The sequence below is a fragment of the Pleurodeles waltl genome, chromosome 6, assembly GCF_031143425.1.
Source record: "Pleurodeles waltl isolate 20211129_DDA chromosome 6, aPleWal1.hap1.20221129, whole genome shotgun sequence".
Classification (NCBI taxonomy): Eukaryota; Metazoa; Chordata; class Amphibia; order Caudata; family Salamandridae; genus Pleurodeles; species Pleurodeles waltl.
Genome location: NC_090445.1, coordinates 1182596720 through 1182616133, shown reverse-complemented (window position 1 = coordinate 1182616133; position 19414 = coordinate 1182596720). Strand labels below are relative to the sequence as shown.

The 19414-nt window shown below is 46.7% G+C and overlaps 1 protein-coding gene across 1 annotated transcript in view; it reads left to right on the top strand.

The window, feature by feature from the left end:
* ALOX5 (arachidonate 5-lipoxygenase) overlaps window positions 1-19414 on the top strand; it is an 859090-nt gene that overhangs the window by 306275 nt on the left and 533401 nt on the right. The window lies entirely within an intron of this gene.

The following is a 19414-nucleotide window of genomic DNA, read 5'->3' as shown; positions in this document are numbered from 1 at the left end:
CAAGGGATTTGTAGATCTGGGATACCCTGACTTTGCCAAAGTGACCCATAAGGATTTTATTTTCCAGGAGACTGCATTCAGGAAGGTCCTGGAGCTTCTTACTCTGGGCCTGCAGGGCATGACGAAGTTGCAGGTAGTGGTAAAACTTGGAGGATGGCATTTGAAATTCTGTCTAGAATTCCTGGAAGGATCTCATGTGTTGACCGCCACATATGTCGCAAAGTCGTGACAATCAGATAGAATCTCACTCTTTAAATCCTTCCAGAAAGGACACCTGAGATAACCATCTACCTGCCCAAAGTGGGGTCTCTGAAGTAAGTCTGCAATTCCATCCCAGCCAGTCGAGCGCTGCCCTCCACACTTTTAAGGCCACCTGGGTGACCTCCGAGATATCAAAAGGAGTTGTGCCATCATGCAAGACGTGGAACATGTTGTCAAGTCCCAGCAGTGCCAACTCACCCCGGTAGGTCAGGTCATCCCACCCCATGCACCCATTAGTACAACTGTAGGTCCCCCATTGCCAAGCTACTGTCAAACATTGCTCGAGTGCATTTCTTAAAGGCCACCGGGGGTGCTTCCAGCCCAAAAACATCTCCGACCCATGGCCAGGACTGAATCAAACCATGTTTGTGGAATGTGGAAGGGATAATTGTGTAGGGCATACAGGAATTTGGGCAAAATCATCATCTTACATAAGTCTATCCTACCCATGGGGTTGAGAGAGAGATTAAGCTAGAGTGAAAGGTCCTCCTTGACCCTGCACATAACAGGGGTAAGATTCTGGTTCCACATCAAGTCTTGCTCCCAGGAGACATACACCCCCAGGTAGTGGAAACTAACCTAATGCACTGGGATCGTTGATTGCCAGGCCTCATCTCTGCGGTCCCCCTGTATTGGAACCAATAGAGATTTGCCCCAGATGAAGTGAAGCCCCAGGGCTTTCCTGAAGACATTAATGATGTGCTGCACTCTCAATCAATCAATCAGGTGTTATCTGCATAGCGCAGCTTGTCACCCGAGTGGGTATCCAGGCGCTTGCTGCAGGTGTTGATTTGAAAAGCTGGGTTTTCAGTCCGTTTCTGAAGTGGGTTAGTGAGGGTGCGGAGGGGGAGGGTGTTCCAGGCTTTGGAGGCAGGGTGGGAGAAGGAACATCCTCCAGCACAACAGCAGCGTATGCGTGGTGTTTTTGCAAGGGCGATATGTGCGGAGGTTCCTGGTCGGTTAGAGGAGGTGAAGATGGGGCTTCTTGGTTGTGGAGTGCTATGTGGGCATGGGTCAGGAGCTTGAAGTGGCATCTTTTCTGGATCAGGAGCCAATGGAGGTCCTTCAGGTGCTGAGTGATGTGGGTTCTCTTGGGCAGGATGAGGATCAGTCTGGCAGCTGCATTCTGGATCATCTGGAGTCTTTGCATGACTTCAGTTGTGGTGCTTGCATAGGGTGTGGTCTTATAGTCCAGTCCGCTGGTGATAAGGGCCTGCTTCACTGTCTTCCTCTTGAAAAATGGGAAGCCTCTCTAGGCCCCGTCTCAGCTGGTTTGGATATGAACAAGAGGACATCGTTTGCAAACAGGTCAGCGTACAGGGCTATTCGATTTTCCATCGCCAACCCCCTGTCAAATCCTCATACCTGGGTGTCACACCGGATCCACACCTCTAGTGGCTCGATAGTGAACGCAAACAAAAGTGAGGATAATGGACACCCCTGCCTAGTGCCTTACTGCACATGAAAAAGGTCAGATATGACACCATAAACCTGCACTTGAGCACCCGCAATGAGGACCCTCACATGCGCCTGGAACAGAGGGCCAAGGTCCACACTGCCAATCACTTCATCTAGGTAGGTCCAGTTCTCTGTGTTGCAAGCATTTTCAAAGTCTAATGACAGCAGAGCTGTAGGTCCTCTGAGAGCTTTGATGCAGAACAATGCTATGTGTATGTGACAGAAACAGTGTCTGGTACTGTGCTGGGGAAAAAACCCACATTGGTCTGGTTGGAGTATGGAGGACCTTCAACTGTCAATTAGCCAAAATCTTGTCATACAATTTAATCCCGATATTAATGAGGAATATGGGCTGAAAAGAAGCGCAGGTGGTCAGGGTGCGACCCAGCTTGGGTAGAACCACGATTGTGGCTTGATCGGTCTCCAGGGAGAAGTGGCCATAGGGCATAGCGTCTGTGTAGCGCATGAGGAGAGGCAGGGCCAATTCAGAGCTAAACCAGTAATAAAACTCCACATGGAATCATTGGGCCCAGGAGATTTCCCTGGGTTGAGGTCCTGATTTCTTCTGTGGTGATTTCTTGGACTGTGGCAGGTTTATCCTGAGGGGATAGACAAGGAAAAGGAAGCTCCTCTACCAAAGGGGTTGCTGTGGAAGCTCCAGGGCATGGTTTATGAGCATAAAGTTCCCTCTAGTATTGTGTGAAGACATCATAGATTACTCTTGAGTCCTCCACCTTTGCTGCAGAGCTGCCCTTGACGTGGGGTATCACACTGTTCTCTTTTTGGTGTGGCCAGTCAATTATGTTTTTCACAGTTTGCTGCCTGGACAAAAGAGCAAGCCACACCCCTCATGTATGACTTACCCATCTCCAAAAGGGTTGTGGTAGATTCTACAGATCCCTCAGTAGTAACGAGGAAGGCTTGGAAGTCAGTGTTTTGTGAACTTTTCGTCTTGAAGGAACCAGCCTTTAAGGCGCCAGATTAGACGGGCACTTCTGGAGGACAAGTCAAACCAGGGCACGACCGATGCATGGTCTGATATTCCCCAGGACAGGACCTTGGACCCTGAACAGCAGAGGATGTTATTGGCTGGCAAAGCAGATAATCTATGCAGGCGAAAGAGCCATGAGCGGCTGAAGCATGTGTAAAGCCCAAGTCATCAGGGTGCAACATTCGCCATGAATCACTGAGGCCAGGTCCCCTTGTCTGATCCTTCAAGCCCTGCCTGCGTCTGGGAGTGAAACTTTCAGGTCCATACCATTCATGTGTGTCCATAATGTCATTAAAGTCAGCACCCTATGATCATCACTACGTGGGGGAGGATGGCTATTAAGTCCCTGATGGCTGTCAGTCTGGTTTGATGCATACTGGATGGGGTATGGCGTAGACACATAAAATATTAACAGGGTACCCTCCAGTGAACCCTCCAGCAGGATGTATCTATCCTGAGTGTCCAAAGTGATCATGCTCACTGTGCCACTGGATTCAAGCTAGATTGGTTGAAACTGGTCCAAAGATGCTTGTTTCATGGAGGACTTGGCCAGGCAGTTTGGGCTGGAATGTTCCCATGGGGAGCAGGGTCAAGACTGATTTGCATATGGCTGGGTCCAAACAGGGGTGGCACTGTGAGCAAAGGAATGAATGGTGGATTTAACCCAGATCTGTGACTGAGGGTAAGTGTTTAAAACGTTTCAGCACTCCGTCTATCATTCTTTTGTGTTACTTAAGTATATTGTACATTTGTGCATGGTGAGCCCAGAGCCTTTGACTATCCCTCTCACAAATGTAAGGTCTTAGAGTGACTGCAAAAACAACAAGTCTTTTGGGTGCTTCAGATCACTCAAATATCTCTTACAGGTTTAACTGGTTCCGTTAATCAAAAAGTGTAAAAACAAGAAACCCCAAATCATTGCTTTTTACTACTTAAATTAATTGAATTTTTGTATTCCTGAAGCAGGCTAGGTTCTGCTTGTGGAAACCTAGTTTGTTTAATGTTAGTGTTGCTGGTCTTGTTATATTCTGCTACATTTTAACAGCATACTTTTTCTTCTAAGATCTAATATCACAACTGCGTTTCCCTTCCTTGGAACCCACCTTGTGTCAGGATGGGTTTCTACACGTCACTTATTTGTTACTCCAGTGGTGGATGTATTCATGAGAAAGACCATTTCCAGCTACGATGTTCTGGTCAGAGGCACGTCTATTTCTTCTGCCTCTTAGCACTAGGTCTCCCACTTCATGCTTCAAAATCTGGGACAGGCTTCGGATGTGATTGCAACGTTGTTCTTTTCCCACCCTTTCCACCTTGTTCTCTCATTTTGGGAGTTCTGATCTTGATCTAAAGGGAGTGGTCTCAGTTGGTTCTCATAGTTGCTCTCTGGCAGTGAGAATTGTGGTTACCTCAACACTGAAAAATGTTTGCATCTGATGAATGAGTTCTTCCATTATTATGTACCATTTTGGAGGATTTTCGCTGCTGGTTCCGATGCAGGTCTACAGAATAATACATTCTAGGAGCTATAGTTAAGAAAATGTTTCAAATTGTGCTTTGCATCTCCGGAGTGCAGTTGCTAAGGAAGCAAGCAGATTTCTCTTAATTTAAGAAATGATTTAGTGTTAAGAACCTTTTAGATTTACGAAATTGTTTTTGATTTGCCAATGCGAGCTAACCATGATTTGTACCATGCTGAGTTTGCAGTTTTATTAATTAATTATTAATTATGCATATTAATATGCATAATTTGCTTATAATATAAAAAGAACCCTGGTTTTCATAGATCGGGGGCAAATTTCTATTTTCCTCCTGAAACTCTGTCCCATTATTTTGAAATGTTCTTACTTAGGATGCCATTAATACTCTTTATGAGTTTGACACTTAGAATTTCGAAAGATTTTATTGACTAACTAGGGTTTTTGTTATGATTTGTGACATTCCCGAATCCACTATGTTGGACCCAGGCCTTTTACAGGGTCATTCGCCAAAGTTTTTGCCTTTTCCTCCTTATTTTTCTGACCCCTGTTGGCTGACGTTATGACTCTGAGCACTTTTTCACTGCTAATCAGTGCTAAAGTGCATGTGCTCTCCCTTGTAATCTTGGTATGATTGGCTTATACCTAATTGGCATATTTAATTTACCTATAAGTCCCTTGTAAAGTTGTATCCCTATGCCCAGGACCTATAAATTAAATTCTACTAGTGGGCCTGCAGCACTGCTTGCGCCACCCACTGAGGTAGCCTTTCAAACCTTCTGTTAGGCCTGCTAGTGCAGGGCCTCTGTGCACAGTCTTCTGCCACATGGACCTGGCATCTATATTTACTTGCCAGGCCCAGAAATCCCCTGTGTCTATATGTAAGTCACCCCTAAGGCACACCCTAGCTAGCCCTATGGGCAGGGTGCCATGTATGTAGAGGTCGGGACATGTGCCTAGTAATGTGGCCTGTCCTGGTAGTGACAAACAGCTTATTTGGATTCTCACTGCTGTGAGTGCTGCCTTCTCATAGGATTGCATTGGAAGTGCCCTGCCTTATGTGTAAGGAGTCTGATTTATGAGGGGTAGCGTAGGCATGTTTGGTATGATAGTAATGGTAGTGAGAAATGTTGCCTACTGGGGTAGGTGGATTTTTTACTATCATTGCAGAAATGCCACTTTTAGGAAGTTAGCATTTCTCTGTGCTTATGACGCTGGTGTTTTGCAGCTTGACTCCAGTCCACATCTGGGCAGAGTGACAGTTGGGCTTTCTGCATAACTTTCAGACAACCTACACAGGGAGGGTGGAGGTGTCACAGAGGTGCATCTACATACTGAATAGTCTTCCTGGGCTGAGAGAAGGGAGAGGCGGGCATTGGTAAAGGCTGTGCCCTGGCCTCACACAATAGGACTGTTTACCCCAACTGATGTTTGGAGCTTCTGCTGGAGGAGATAGGGGACACTCTTAGAACCAGTTGTAACTGGTTGAAACCCCCTCTTCTCCTCATTGAAAACACACTGTAAACTGTGTATAAGTAGAGGGGAATTTTCCCCACAATTTAGACATTCTTTGGACTCCAGAGGCTCTGCTGGAACTGGACACAGGATGCTGCTCAATGGATTCACCAGGAACCACCATGGACTGCTGCTGTTGTGCTGACCTGTGACCTGCCTGGTCACTAGGAGGAACTGCCACCATCTGCATCCCTTGTGCTGGCCTGTTTTTGGGCCTGCTAGCCCTGTGCTTCCCCCCTCCATTGTCTCCAGGGCAGGGTGCCGTGGCCTCTAACCCCTACAACTAGCCACAGTAGGAGGAGTGCTGTTTTGTATATTATTAGCGCTTAGAGAGTGCTTCTTTGTGCCCTTTGCGCTTCTAAGCGCATTGCCGTGCTGGGAATCACCACCACGACCCGAGCTGAAGGAATGCCCCCCTGCGCTTTGAAAAGTACATTGTTGCGGTAATCTGAAAAAGATCGAGGGATGCGCTGACCCCCGGGGCACCCTTGATTTCAAATGAGGAGCTAGTGCACTCCTATCGTGCCCCCGGGGCGAAGCGCTCTCTGCAGAGCACCCCTGGGGCACAAGCAGGCACCTGCTTCGGTGCCTGCACACCACCGCAGCCCGAGCGGGCCAAGAGAAAGGAAGAAAACGTTGGGCGGGAAATGAAGCCTCATCCGAGGCTCCCCGCCCCACCGGAGCCCCTTTTTTCTGTGAATGGGCAGGGGGAAAGGAAGCCTCATCGCAGGCTCCTCCTGCCTCAATAAAGCCCTAATTTGGTAAGAAGAGATCACGGGCGGGGCGGAGGCCTCGACAGAGGCCCCCTGCTCTGCAGGTCCCCTTCTATGGCACTGGTTGTTTTGTTTGGGGCTTGCCTCGCCCCCCTCGTTGAAGGGCCAGTGAAGGCCCAGGGGGGACCCCAGAGATTGTTATAAACACCAGAGAGGGTGCAGACCACCCTTCTCCCCCAGGAGCAACACATGGCCCCAGTTTTGCGCATAGGAGTGCCGGGGGCCCACATTCATCTTCGTGGCCGTAGGAGTGCTTTTTCAACATAATACAGGTACCTTTTGGGACATATTCATTTTTATTGTTCCTGATATGGACATTGTGGAATGATATGTCGACCTGTTAATTTTATGAGGTTACATATATGTGCTGATGCTCCCTTTATGGGCCTGACATGCTTAAATGTGTTTCATGACTTGCCATGTGTTTTTAGAATGCTCTTAGTATAGGCTTTTATTATATTTCCACGACAAGTGCATTTATTTCTTTACTGTGATTTCTGACTACTGCTTATGTTGCAGAATCCTGAGCACTTACGTGTTCTAATGTGACAACTGCTTATTCTTGAAGAGTATTAGTAACCTGTGTAACATTCTGACAACTGCTAAGCTGGCAGGGGATTACTGGCATGTACTGTTTGGTCTAATTATGTTTTGTGCAATACAGTTTATTTTTACGTAGCTCAGTGTTGTGTTTACTTTGTGGTGTACATATTGCGTCACATGTGTTGCGTGTGTTGTTCAAACACTTTACACATTGCCTCCGGGTTAGGCCTGACTGCTCGTGCCAAGCTACCAAGGGGGTGAGCAGGGGTTATTTTGGACGTGCCACTCCCTTGCCCTGACAAGAGTGGGTGGGTTCTGCCTGGCTTTGGTGCATATCCTAGCCAAACGAGAAACGCAATTTCTAACAACTATCTATCCTCTCTATTTGCTGATTCCATTGCCCTATTGACATTTCAGAATCATGATATGGCATTGCTAGAAGGGAGCATTATCCTTGATTCTGCAAGATTTGCCCAATTCCTGGCCTTCCTTTACCCCTTGAGCCATTTTCTACCACTAGTGCATTTATCTCTCTTTTCCACTTCAGTCTTGTCTCATCCAGCCCTCTAGCTAATTCCACAAATCATACTTACTTGAAAAAAAACATGACTGTGCCTCCACCATCATGTTCTGCTTCACCATCACATAATCTTTAGACTCATTTTCCTTTTTTTTTAATCACAGAGTCAAACCTCCTTGGCAGATGTTGTGCCATGTGGGTAAGATGTGGGTTGAGGAAGATATTGCAGTTACCTTAATACCTCAGTCCTCTCATTCTGGCATGTTGGGATCCTAAAGCTATAATTCAGAAATCTGGCTATTGTAGCTCTCCTTAGAGACCCAGAAGGATGATGCTGCCCAGGGACACAGCAGGATGGTGCTGCCCAGGGGTTCTACGAAACCCTTCCACTACGAAAAAGACTGTAATACGACTTACCTGAAATACGCCAATGGTCCTCGAAGCACTTCGAGCATAAGATGTAAACAAAAGGCAGACTTTCGACTTTACATGTAGGAAAACCAGGCAGACAACAACATAGAAGAAGGACTACCTACCTTACTAAAAGAGACAACCCTAATAAGAAGTGTGTGTCAAGGAACAGGAAGACAAAGGACTGACCAGACACCAGTCGTCAAACAGTAGAAGCAGGAAGAGTACTCCAGTGGAGAATAAGAGCCCTCGTCAGGAGAACAACCAAAAGACACATCCACCCATCTGGAAGTGCAACGAAGACTGGTGGACGTCTCAGCTCACCCTGAGGAAGGAGAAGACACTGGGAGCACTCCAGTCGAGCAAGGAGCACCTTCCCAGTTTGGCACTACAACCAGCCATGCTCCTGTAGGATGGTGTCTTGCTTATGCTTTTGAGGGTCCAGAGGTGGAGCGAGAAGGAGAGGAAGCCTTGCAGTGAGGCATGCTAAACGAGCACAAGCAGTTGTGCTACTTCAAGTGTGTCTTTTTACATTTTCCTCTTAGTTTGGGTTTTCACCTCCTGTACTGGATGAATGGATGAGAAGATGGACTGTGTTACCTTACTAGCATGGTATTGTTAACCCATCACTTGTGCACAAAATCGCATTCATGCAGTTGTGACAAGCTGTATCTTTATTTTTTTCTCATTATTATAATCCCTTGCACACTTCATGAGGCCCCTCACAAATAGTCGGTGAAATGCAGGGATGGGTCAGCGGACTGGGGTGACATCAGGCCAAAATAGTAAACGCTAAAGTAAGGAGTCACAAGAACATACACTTAACTGCGCTTTCTTCTTTTCCTTTGAGGGTACTGGCGGGAAAGCTCCAGTGGCTATATCTACCAATAGAAGTAAAAGAAGAGGGTATTAGTTCTCTGGGCCAGCCAAACCTGCAAAACTGAATATTACTAGTACTACTTCCTTTTCGTTACAGCACAGAATAAACAGTGTAATAACCTGCACTCCGCTGTCTCTGGGATCTTCTTGTTTATAGTAGTATACAGTGAATTTCAGGCACAAATACAAAGAAAACTGGAAAAGACTGACAGCCCTTAAACTTTTCAAGTTGACAGTATTCATTGTTAAGTGTAGAATTCTGCCTATGGCTTCTTGGCTCATTCTAAAAAGCCCACAAATTAGAGATAATCCTTCATGACCTCCCTTCAGCATCTTCAGCTCTTAAAATAAGGTACTGTGGGTCAGTTTCCAAGGTCCTTCACTCGCTTCATTTTGGACATAACCTCTTTCAGGCTTGTTTCCAATACAGACTCACTCTGATATCTTCCTAAAATTAGGGCAGAAGATTAAGGTATTTAATGGCGTCTCTTTTACGTTCAAGCATAGTGTTGGACTTATGCACTGTTGTGTGAATTTTCCTTGAGGTAAGTTCACAATCCAAAGGCACTGAACTCGATTCAGCTATAGAATGGTCCATGTTCCTGATTATCCGGTAAAGGCATAATTGTCCAAACTGTTCACAGGCCTTTGCATCAAGCCTATCTCGAGAACAATAATGACCACATCTGGTACCACTCCATCACAAGATCAAACATGGAGTGGACCAAATCAGATCAGCAGGCTCATGAAGAGCACTCCCAAGGGCTTAGGCTACCAGACTAATAAAGTATATGGATGATCCTTCTAGGACCGTCAGCAATATCTACTGTCTCTTGCAAAGTGATGCCCCACAAACGAGGATGAGAATCAAGCTCAGGATCTCTTATCTAGGCCCTCAGCATGAATATGCTGATGCTTTGGCCAAATTATGGCAAGTGGCCAAGTAGGGTGTAGTATCCTTAGTGTCTCCATGTAAGCTGATATACAGTCCATAGTCATAGTGGTCCTTAGCAGTGCAGTCTCATCCAGGATGTTTTATCCATCCAGTTCAACATATTTAGTAGCCCAGGGTGGTGGTTCACATTTGTTTGCATAGCAGAAACTTAACAAAGATGCTCTATCATCCAGAGCAGGGCTAACAAAAACATATGCTGGAGACAGCAGTCCAGCTCCTCCTTCCCCCTCGCAGGCCACTGCTGCGTTGACGTGAGGGGGAGAGATCTGTGCTCCTCCTGCGTCACACAGAGGTCTTCCAGATTTTCCTCTCTCTCTGACCTAACTTTCGTGCTGGTGTGCCCAGTGTAAACAAGTCAGGTGCACTGTTCCACTGAAGAACCGCAGGTCAAAAAGGCACTATTAAAAGTAGAAGACAGAGCCCTCACACACCCAATGGGTGTTATGCTTTGTCATAGGGTCTGCTCCTTGTGGGGCTGGCGCTGCAATGTCTGACGGGCCCCTCAAGGCGGCTCTTTGCCAGAGATCTTTTTTGAAGAGGTGCCATTGTTGTGTGTAGGAGAGGATTTCAGACTCACGGGAAGAAGTGAGAAGCTGGGGGAAAGAAATTAAAATTGGCTCTAAGCTCTAACACCAATTTATTAATTCCTTAGAAAGGGTCTAGGTCAAGGTTAAAAATACGGGGAATGATCAGGGGAATAATGTTCCTGCACTCTACCGAAAAAGATAGGGAAAAGAAAGATTAATCCCACAATCCTAAATGATAGTTGACATGTTTCAAGCCTATGTTGTCCCTAACGGATCTAGTGATGTTTCTTCAGGACCAAAAATAGAAAGACTCCTAGGCTTCAATAATGGACTAAGTCAAAGGTAAGTGAATCAAAGGTAAGTGAAACAAACTTACATAATGAACTATAAACACACTAATAAATGACCTGTGGAAACAAGGGAGATACGAAAAAGAAAAACAACTAAAATTAATAATGTTTCATACTTAAGCATACACATATAGGACTGGCACTCGTGGTTGCATGCACTCATGCTGAGAATCTAAGCAGAATGTGTCCTGACTCAGCGTGATCCCGCCAACTGCAAACCTGAAACACCATAAGTCACACAATTTGAAAAGACAGCAGGATTGCCTACCCTCCTATATTAAGGAAAGGGCCCCTGGGGACACTGCGAGCAAGTGGAACTACTGTGACCCTGTAAATAGACAAAACACCTGTATATGATAATATTAAAACATAAAATCACAAAGGATGGTAAGTTTGCTCCCTGTATATTGCAGCAAATGACATACATCCAGTAACAAAAGCTTAAGTCTAGGGGTAAGTGACCTCATAATACTAAAAAATAAATTGTTTGGAATAGATACCGCTATAGCTGTCACAAAAATTAGAGTGGACAAGAGGACTGAGTGGGTACGTTCGGGTTGAGGTAGTCAATATGATTAGGGATTCAATAAGTAAGCTGTGTGCAAATAATGGACCAAGCCAGAAGGTGGGAAGGGAATCCTACACATAGGTCTAAAAAAATAGGAGAAGGACAGAAACAACTGGTGTACTGACCACAAGAAAACAGTGCCCAAGGGTGAAGTGCTGCAGCAAAGGAAGGCAGTCTGGACCACCATCAGTAAGAACTCATTATAAAAGTGACATTGGGACGTATGTTGAATTCCCAGTTAAGGACAGATCTAAATAACCAAAGTGATTCCTGATCCTGTGGTGTATCATCAAGGTGACCGGCAGACCTAAATTATACCTGGTCATAAGGATTGCCATATGTACATAGGGCACACAACTAAAGTGGTGATGGTGATTGCCATACAAAAGAATTAACCACTCTGTCGGCATGTGGTAATAGTACAAAGCAATCCACCTTATTGATCAAGTATGGCCACTAAACTGATCGTGATCAGATAATTTAGGGAATGTGAGTTGGTCAAAGTACACAACACCAACCACATGGAGAAGTGCACCAAATGCTCTGCCATCATCAGTTAAGTAGAACCACAGCTGGTCAATGTGGTGAAAAAAGTGGCAATAAAAGTCCAGTGTATGGAATCAACAGAATAAAAACGAAAGCGTGCAGACTATTTACGCTAGCCTTGGGGGAGAGTATAACTAGTGCGCTGCTGACACATCAACAAATTGCCACTTGCGGATGAACATATGCATGGACAAAACACCCTGTGCATGGGATTGTAGGGAAAGTCAAAGTCAGTGTACTCACAAATGCCAGTTGTATCCAGGGCTAAAAAGGGGCAGTCCTGGGCCTTGCGGCCAATCGTGAATGGGGCCGTGGGCGGAAACAAGTGCGTCATCAAATGATAGAAATAGGACTATTATAAGCGCTCTCCTATTCGTGCGACAACAGGCTGGAGCCTAAGTTATTTGGTACCTGAGAATGGATTATGGAGTAAAGAAATATAAATTGACTGGTAGAATGTAATCCCAGCACTCTAATGTGCTTGTGAACGAAAAAAATTAAAAAATGAGTTGTTGACATTACAGTAATAATAGGTCTAAGTAGATAATGAACATATTTCATGCAACAAAATGATAATAGTCAAAGACAACAGAATTGGATCCTAAAAATATGTCTGTGCAACATGTCCAAAGGAGAGCGCAAATCAATGAGGTGCTTTTCTGATGATAAAAGACAGCCTTTATATCCCAAATACTGCATACGTGGTGTGACAGTTAGATATAGCAGTAAGTGCAGTAATGTCCCCACATATCAAAAAGCGCTGTAAGGCTGGAAGTTCATCTATTGGATGTCATCATTTAGTCCAATAATTTGAGTTTTGAGTTTGAACACCCAACGTTGTTCCCTCTCTAAAAGGTATTTCAAGTTTATTGTCGGGTGATGGGGTGCTTCAAGAATCACCCACTGTGAGAAAACAGGGCTGATTGCAGAGGCCCCATAACTTTTTGCCCCCATTTTCCTCTTTTTGCTGGTGTTTTCCTGACTTTGATGGTGCCCTGGGTACTGCTAACCAGTCCCAGGGCCTGTGCTCTGTGTAAAATGGATATGCAAATTAGGCTAATTATAATTGGCTAAGTTAACCTACCTATAAGTCCCTAGTATATGGTAGGGCATGTAGGTTTAGGGACCACAGCATAGGTGGTGCACACCTAGGTGCACTGCTGAGGTGCCCAGTGTCATTTTAAAAGCAAGCCTGCCTTGCTGGCTGCTTTTAAATTAAAGTTATATGCAAATTCGACTTTGGAATTAAAGGTACTTCCAAAGTCTTAAACTACCTTATTTTTACATATAAGTCACCCCTAAGGTGTGCCCTATGTGCCCCTAGGGCTGGGTGCCATGTAACTATAAGCAGGGACTTTATAAAAATAGATTTATAAGCCCTGGTGAGGTAAAAACAGCCAAATTCGTTTTTCCCTCATTGAAGTAAATGGCCTTCATAGGCTAGAATGGGCAGACTTTATTTTAAATTTTAAAGTCTCCTTAAATGTTACATACCAAGAATTTGGTATCAAATTGATTGTTGTAATAAATCCCACAACTTCCAGTTGTTGGATTTAATATAACTTGTTCAGGTAAAAAGTTTAGACTTTACCTAAAAAGTTGCCAATTTCAGCTCTGCATTGTTTTTGCTGCTGTGCTCTGATTGGCCAGCCTGCAGCAGCTTCTGCCAGGCTGCCTTGATTAGGTGTGAATTGGCCTGGCTTCACACAAAGGAATGTGCTTGGGGGAGAGAATCTCCCCTCAGCAGATGGTGAGGCAGGAAGGGGGAGTGCTGCCAAACTGGTCTTCAAAGGCAGAGAAGGACATTTGCAGCACCCAGCAACACCCCCACATCCTGCAACCCCAGACAGCTAGGTGCCCCCTTGATTAGATTAGGAGAAGGCAGGAGAGGGGTGTGTTTATGATTTTTAGCCACACCAGTGGGTGGGCTCAGCCAGATGTAACCTCCAAAAATCAGATTCATCCATGTTGGATATTTAGAGACTGTTGCCTTCTGGGATGGATTTTTGCCACACTTCCCAGGAAGTGGTCATCACAGGGGGACGACCCTGTCCCTGATTGGAGAACCAGGGCCCCCCTGCTTTTCACCCAGGAGCAAGGATAAAACTGGCAGACCTGCACCCACACCTCAGATCCCCTCCAGAATTCAACAAGAAAGGAACTAAAGAAGAAGAAGGACTGCCCTGCTGGACCCCTGGCCTGCACCTGGACCCTGCACTCAGAAGGGCTGCACCAGCTGCACACTTGGGCTTCACCACAAGAAGGACTTTGCCTGGCTTCAACTGGTTCAAGGAGGGACTCCCTGTTTGCTACAGGTGAAAAATTGCTAACCAGAGTCCCCTGCACCAACTCCTGAAGAAAGCGACCAGCTGACCACTGTCCAGTGGCCAAAAAGGAGTTTGCGCCAGGTGCATTCTGGGAGTTGAAGTCCGCACCCCCCAAGGACCATCACAGAACTTCTGGACCCTTGGGGTGAGCTGTGGACCCCAAAAGAACCTGAAAAGAACATTTGGGTGAAGCCCCAGAAGTTTGGAAAAGATTTGAGAATTTTTGGAAAAAAGCTCCAGAGAGGGACCGACCCGCCGCGGAAATTCTAGCCGGCTTGCCTCAACCGCGACCCGGCCTGACTTCGTGGTTCGTCCCGGTAAAGAAAAACATCCAAAAAAGAGACTAAGTCCGAACGTAAAAAGTTGACCGGGACCTCCCAGCCATCGTATCCGAGAAGGGCTCCATGGACGTCGGATCAAGATCCAGGTTTACCCCGGTCGAAGGATTTTCATCTCGAAAAAACGACTAAGTCCGAAGGTAAAAGTCTCCACCGAGGAAACCCACATCGCGTATCCGGACAAGGGCTCCAGGAGGTCGGATTCAACTGGCAGGTTCGTCCCGGTGAAGAAAAACTTCAAAATAAAGACTAAGTCAGAAGGTAACTTTTTAACCGAGGCCTCCCGCGACCTGTAGCCGAGCAGGGCTCCATCGCGGTCGGCCTGAAAGTTTGACTTTGCCCCGGTCGAGGTGCAACCAGATGACCCGATTGGCGCTTTTTGTTTCTAAGCGCTAGAAAAGAAATAATTCTTTAAAAATTCATATCTCCGGTTCCCCTGAACCGATTTTAATAGTTTTTGTGTCATTTTAAAGATAAAAATATAAACTATTTTTATAAATTGGTTTTGGATTTTTAAACTGTTTCCTGTGTTTTATTTAATTACTTTTTTGTGATATTTGAATGCTTTACACTTTGTCTCCTAAGTTAAGCCTTGACGCTCGTTGCCAAGCTACCAAGGGTTGAGCTGGGATTAATTTACTGAGACCTAACTGTACCTATGTGGAGGTTAGTGGCTTGTTGCTAGGTGTAGGTACCTTCCTGCCCTACCAATAACCCATTTTCCAACATAATTGGAAGCAGCGACGGGATCCTGTACTTGTGTTCAATATCACGTTACAGTTTTGGGTAAAACAAATTAAAAATCCTTTAAATTGTCCTAGTGCAAAAATTGTTTTTAATTTTTAATTTGGATTAATTTCAAATATTGAATTTTTGTAATTTTTCTAAATTCTTGTTTCCAATTTTTGCAAAAAGTTTTTGTTGACACAAAACTAGGGAACCATGGAGCTTGATCTGGCTAGCCTACCCACACTGACAGTAGTCCAGCTTAGGGGGTTGTGTATTGAAAGAGGGTTGCCTGCAACCACTGATCTCAGGAAGCAAATCCTGATCACATCCCTGACAGCATGGGCTGAGGCCCAAGAGGTAGAGTCAGAAGAAGCTCCAGAGGAGGGAGAAAGAAGGGAGGATGCAAGCTCTAACCACTCAGGGGAGGGAAGGCATCTGAGCCTAAGTGAGGATGAGGAAGAACGGTCCTCAGTAAATACAGTCACTAGGGGCAGATCCAAAGCTAGTGGTGGGAAGGGGGTCCTTTCAGGAGGAGAGAACCCATCCATCAGAGAAAGAGAGCTGGAGGCCCAGCTAGCATACATAGCTTTGGAAGCAGAGAAGCTGGCGCTAGAAAAGAAAAAGTGGGCATACAAAGAGAAAAGAGATGGAAGCAGCGATAAAGAAGCTGAGGTGTCCGTGGGTGGGGGAGTTTGCCCCAGATTACCCAAGGGGGTAGTTCCTGCTTATGTAGAGGGGGATGACATAGATAAGTGGCTGGGGGCCTTTGAGAGGGCACTCCAAATGAGAAGGGTTAGGCCTCAATACTGGGGTTCCCTTTTGTGGGAGTTGGTCCCCAACTCAGGGAGGGATAGGCTTCTGACCTTAAGGGGGGAGGAGGCAGATTCATACCCTAGTATGAAGAGGTGCTTAGCCAAGAAGTTTGGTCTGACCCCAGAGCAATATAGAATGAAGTTCAGGGACACCCAGAAGGTCAGTACCCAGTCTTGGGTTGACTTTGTGGACATTTCACTAAAGGCACTAGAGGGCTGGATTATTGGTAACAAAGTAGATACTTATGAGGGGTTATACAATCTGATCATGAGAGAGCACATCTGGACCAATTGTACCCAAGAAAGGTTACGCCAGCATCTAGTGGACTCTAAGCAGACCAACCCGAGAGAGCTAGGGGAGGCAGCTGATGAGTGGTTGAGAACCAGGGTGGTTGTCAAGTCCCAGGGGGGAGACTCCAAGAAGGGGGGGACAGGTCCCCAAAAACCTAAGGAGGGAGGTGGTAAGCCCACCACAGAGACTCCCTCTGTACCCCAGAACCCTAAGAAGGAGGAGAGTAAATCCCACTCCCACTCTGACAAGCAGAGACAGGGAGACCCAGGGTTAAAAAAACTCTTGGACAGTAGGGCTTGCTTTGACTGTCAGCAGACAGGTCACTTCAGAGGAGATGCAGCCTGTCCAAGGAAGGTGGTTAGCACTGGGCTGTCCAGTGTAGCCATAGAGGAGGATTCCTCAGATGATGAAGTCCTCCTAGCATTGTGCTGGGAGACAGGACCAGATGGTAAGCTGGTGATCCCTGAGGGTGGGAGTAGGCACTTCCACCACATTCAAGTGAATGGGATCCCAACCACTGGCCTGAGAGACACCTGTGCCAGTCACACTATAGTGAGTGACCGGTTAGTGACCCCAGACATGTATGTACCAGGAAAGACAAAGAAAGTCAGGATAGCCACAGGGGAGGTCACCTCCAAACCTGTAGCCATAGTGCCCCTAGAGAGGGAGGGTATCCTTGACTGGATTAGGGTGGTAGTCAGTGCTGACCTTCCCCTAGATTGTATCCTGGGCAATGACCTCCCAGAGGTGAGTCTGGTCACAGATGGGGTGGTCGCCCAGGGCGCCCCCCCAACCCAAAGTCCTGGGGAGTCAGTCCCTACAGTTAGGAGACAGGGGTCCCCAAGAAAAGGAAAGAAGAAAAGGAAGGGTAGGCCACTCTTAAAGAGAGTTCCAGGGAGCCAAGGGCCCTCTGCCCCAGTAGGGGGGGAGCCCAGAGTTGGCACTGGTGAGGCCTCCCCTGACCCCAAGGAAGTCCTGAGTAGTCAGGCAGCTGTCCAGATGCAGGGTGTTGCCCCTGCACTGACAGAAGGGAGAGTGGAAGGAGGGTGTCTGCCACAGGAGGTGGTAGCCCCCCACTCTAGACAGCAAGAGGGGTGCCAGGACCCCAAAGATGCCCCTAAAGCAGCTCAGCCACCTGTCAGTGGAGAGCTTAGGGTGTGGTTCTGGGTACTGACAGCTGTCAGTAGCCTCTGCTGGGTGCTAGCCTTCCTGGCAGCACTGTACTTGGCCTGGGAGGCAGACCCCAGGGCCAATAGCAAAGTAGGCCCCCTGACCCTATTGGTCATGGTGGGGTTGCTCAAGTGTTGGGTGGCCTCTTTGGGTAAGCTAGGTGTTGCCCTAGCAAAGTTTGGAGTAGGGGAGGTGGGCACCTCACTACCCAAGTTGGCAGAGAGAAAGGAGGAAGACCCCCTAGAGGAAAGTTTCAGTTTGAGTTGGGTCCTTTTACTGTTGGGATGGCTTCACTACCCATAGGGAGTGACCCTGACAGGAGGATATAAGGTAGAGTAGGCCCTGCAAAGGGACAGCCAGTTTTCTTCACTGTCTTCCTCGCCTAACAAGCCAGGAAGACTCTCCCAGGGTTGGGCTGAGTCTCCTGGGCGTGTGGGCTGGGGGGGGGTTGTGTGAGAAAACAGGGCTGATTGCAGAGGCCCCATAACTTTTTGCCCCCATTTTCCTCTTTTTGCTGGTGTTTTCCTGACTTTGATGGTGCCCTGGGTACTGCTAACCAGTCCCAGGGCCTGTGCTCTGTGTAAAATGGATATGCAAATTAGGCTAATTATAATTGGCTAAGTTAACCTACCTATAAGTCCCTAGTATATGGTAGGGCATGTAGGTTTAGGGACCACAGCATAGGTGGTGCACACCTAGGTGCACTGCTGAGGTGCCCAGTGTCATTTTAAAAGCAAGCCTGCCTTGCTGGCTGCTTTTAAATTAAAGTTATATGCAAATTCGACTTTGGAATTAAAGGTACTTCCAAAGTCTTAAACTACCTTATTTTTACATATAAGTCACCCCTAAGGTGTGCCCTATGTGCCCCTAGGGCTGGGTGCCATGTAACTATAAGCAGGGACTTTATAAAAATAGATTTATAAGCCCTGGTGAGGTAAAAACAGCCAAATTCGTTTTTCCCTCATTGAAGTAAATGGCCTTCATAGGCTAGAATGGGCAGACTTTATTTTAAATTTTAAAGTCTCCTTAAATGTTACATACCAAGAATTTGGTATCAAATTGATTGTTGTAATAAATCCCACAACTTCCAGTTGTTGGATTTAATATAACTTGTTCAGGTAAAAAGTTTAGACTTTACCTAAAAAGTTGCCAATTTCAGCTCTGCATTGTTTTTGCTGCTGTGCTCTGATTGGCCAGCCTGCAGCAGCTTCTGCCAGGCTGCCTTGATTAGGTGTGAAGTGGCCTGGCTTCACACAAAGGAATGTGCTTGGGGGAGAGAATCTCCCCTCAGCAGATGGTGAGGCAGGAAGGGGGAGGGCTGCCAAACTGGTCTTCAAAGGCAGAGAAGGACATTTGCAGCACCCAGCAACACCCCCACATCCTGCAACCCCAGACAGCTAGGTGCCCCCTTGATTAGATTAGGAGAAGGCAGGAGAGGGGTGTGTTTATGATTTTTAGCCACACCAGTGGGTGGGCTCAGCCAGATGTAACCTCCAAAATCAGATTCATCCATGTTGGATTTTTAGAGACTGTTGCCTTCTGGGATGGATTTTTGCCACACTTCCCAGGAAGTGGTCATCACAGGGGGACGACCCTGTCCCTGATTGGAGAACCAGGGCCCCCCTGCTTTTCACCCAGGAGCAAGGATAAAACTGGCAGACCTGCACCCACACCTCAGATCCCCTCCAGAATTCAACAAGAAAGGAACTAAAGAAGAAGAAGGACTGCCCTGCTGGACCCCTGGCCTGCACCTGGACCCTGCACTCAGAAGGACTGCACCAGCTGCACACTTGGGCTTCACCACAAGAAGGACTTTGCCTGGCTTCAACTGGTTCAAGGAGGGACTCCCTGTTTGCTACAGGTGAAAAATTGCTAACCAGAGTCCCCTGCACCAACTCCTGAAGAAAGCGACCAGCTGACCACTGTCCAGTGGCCAAAAAGGAGTTTGCGCCAGGTGCATTCTGGGAGTTG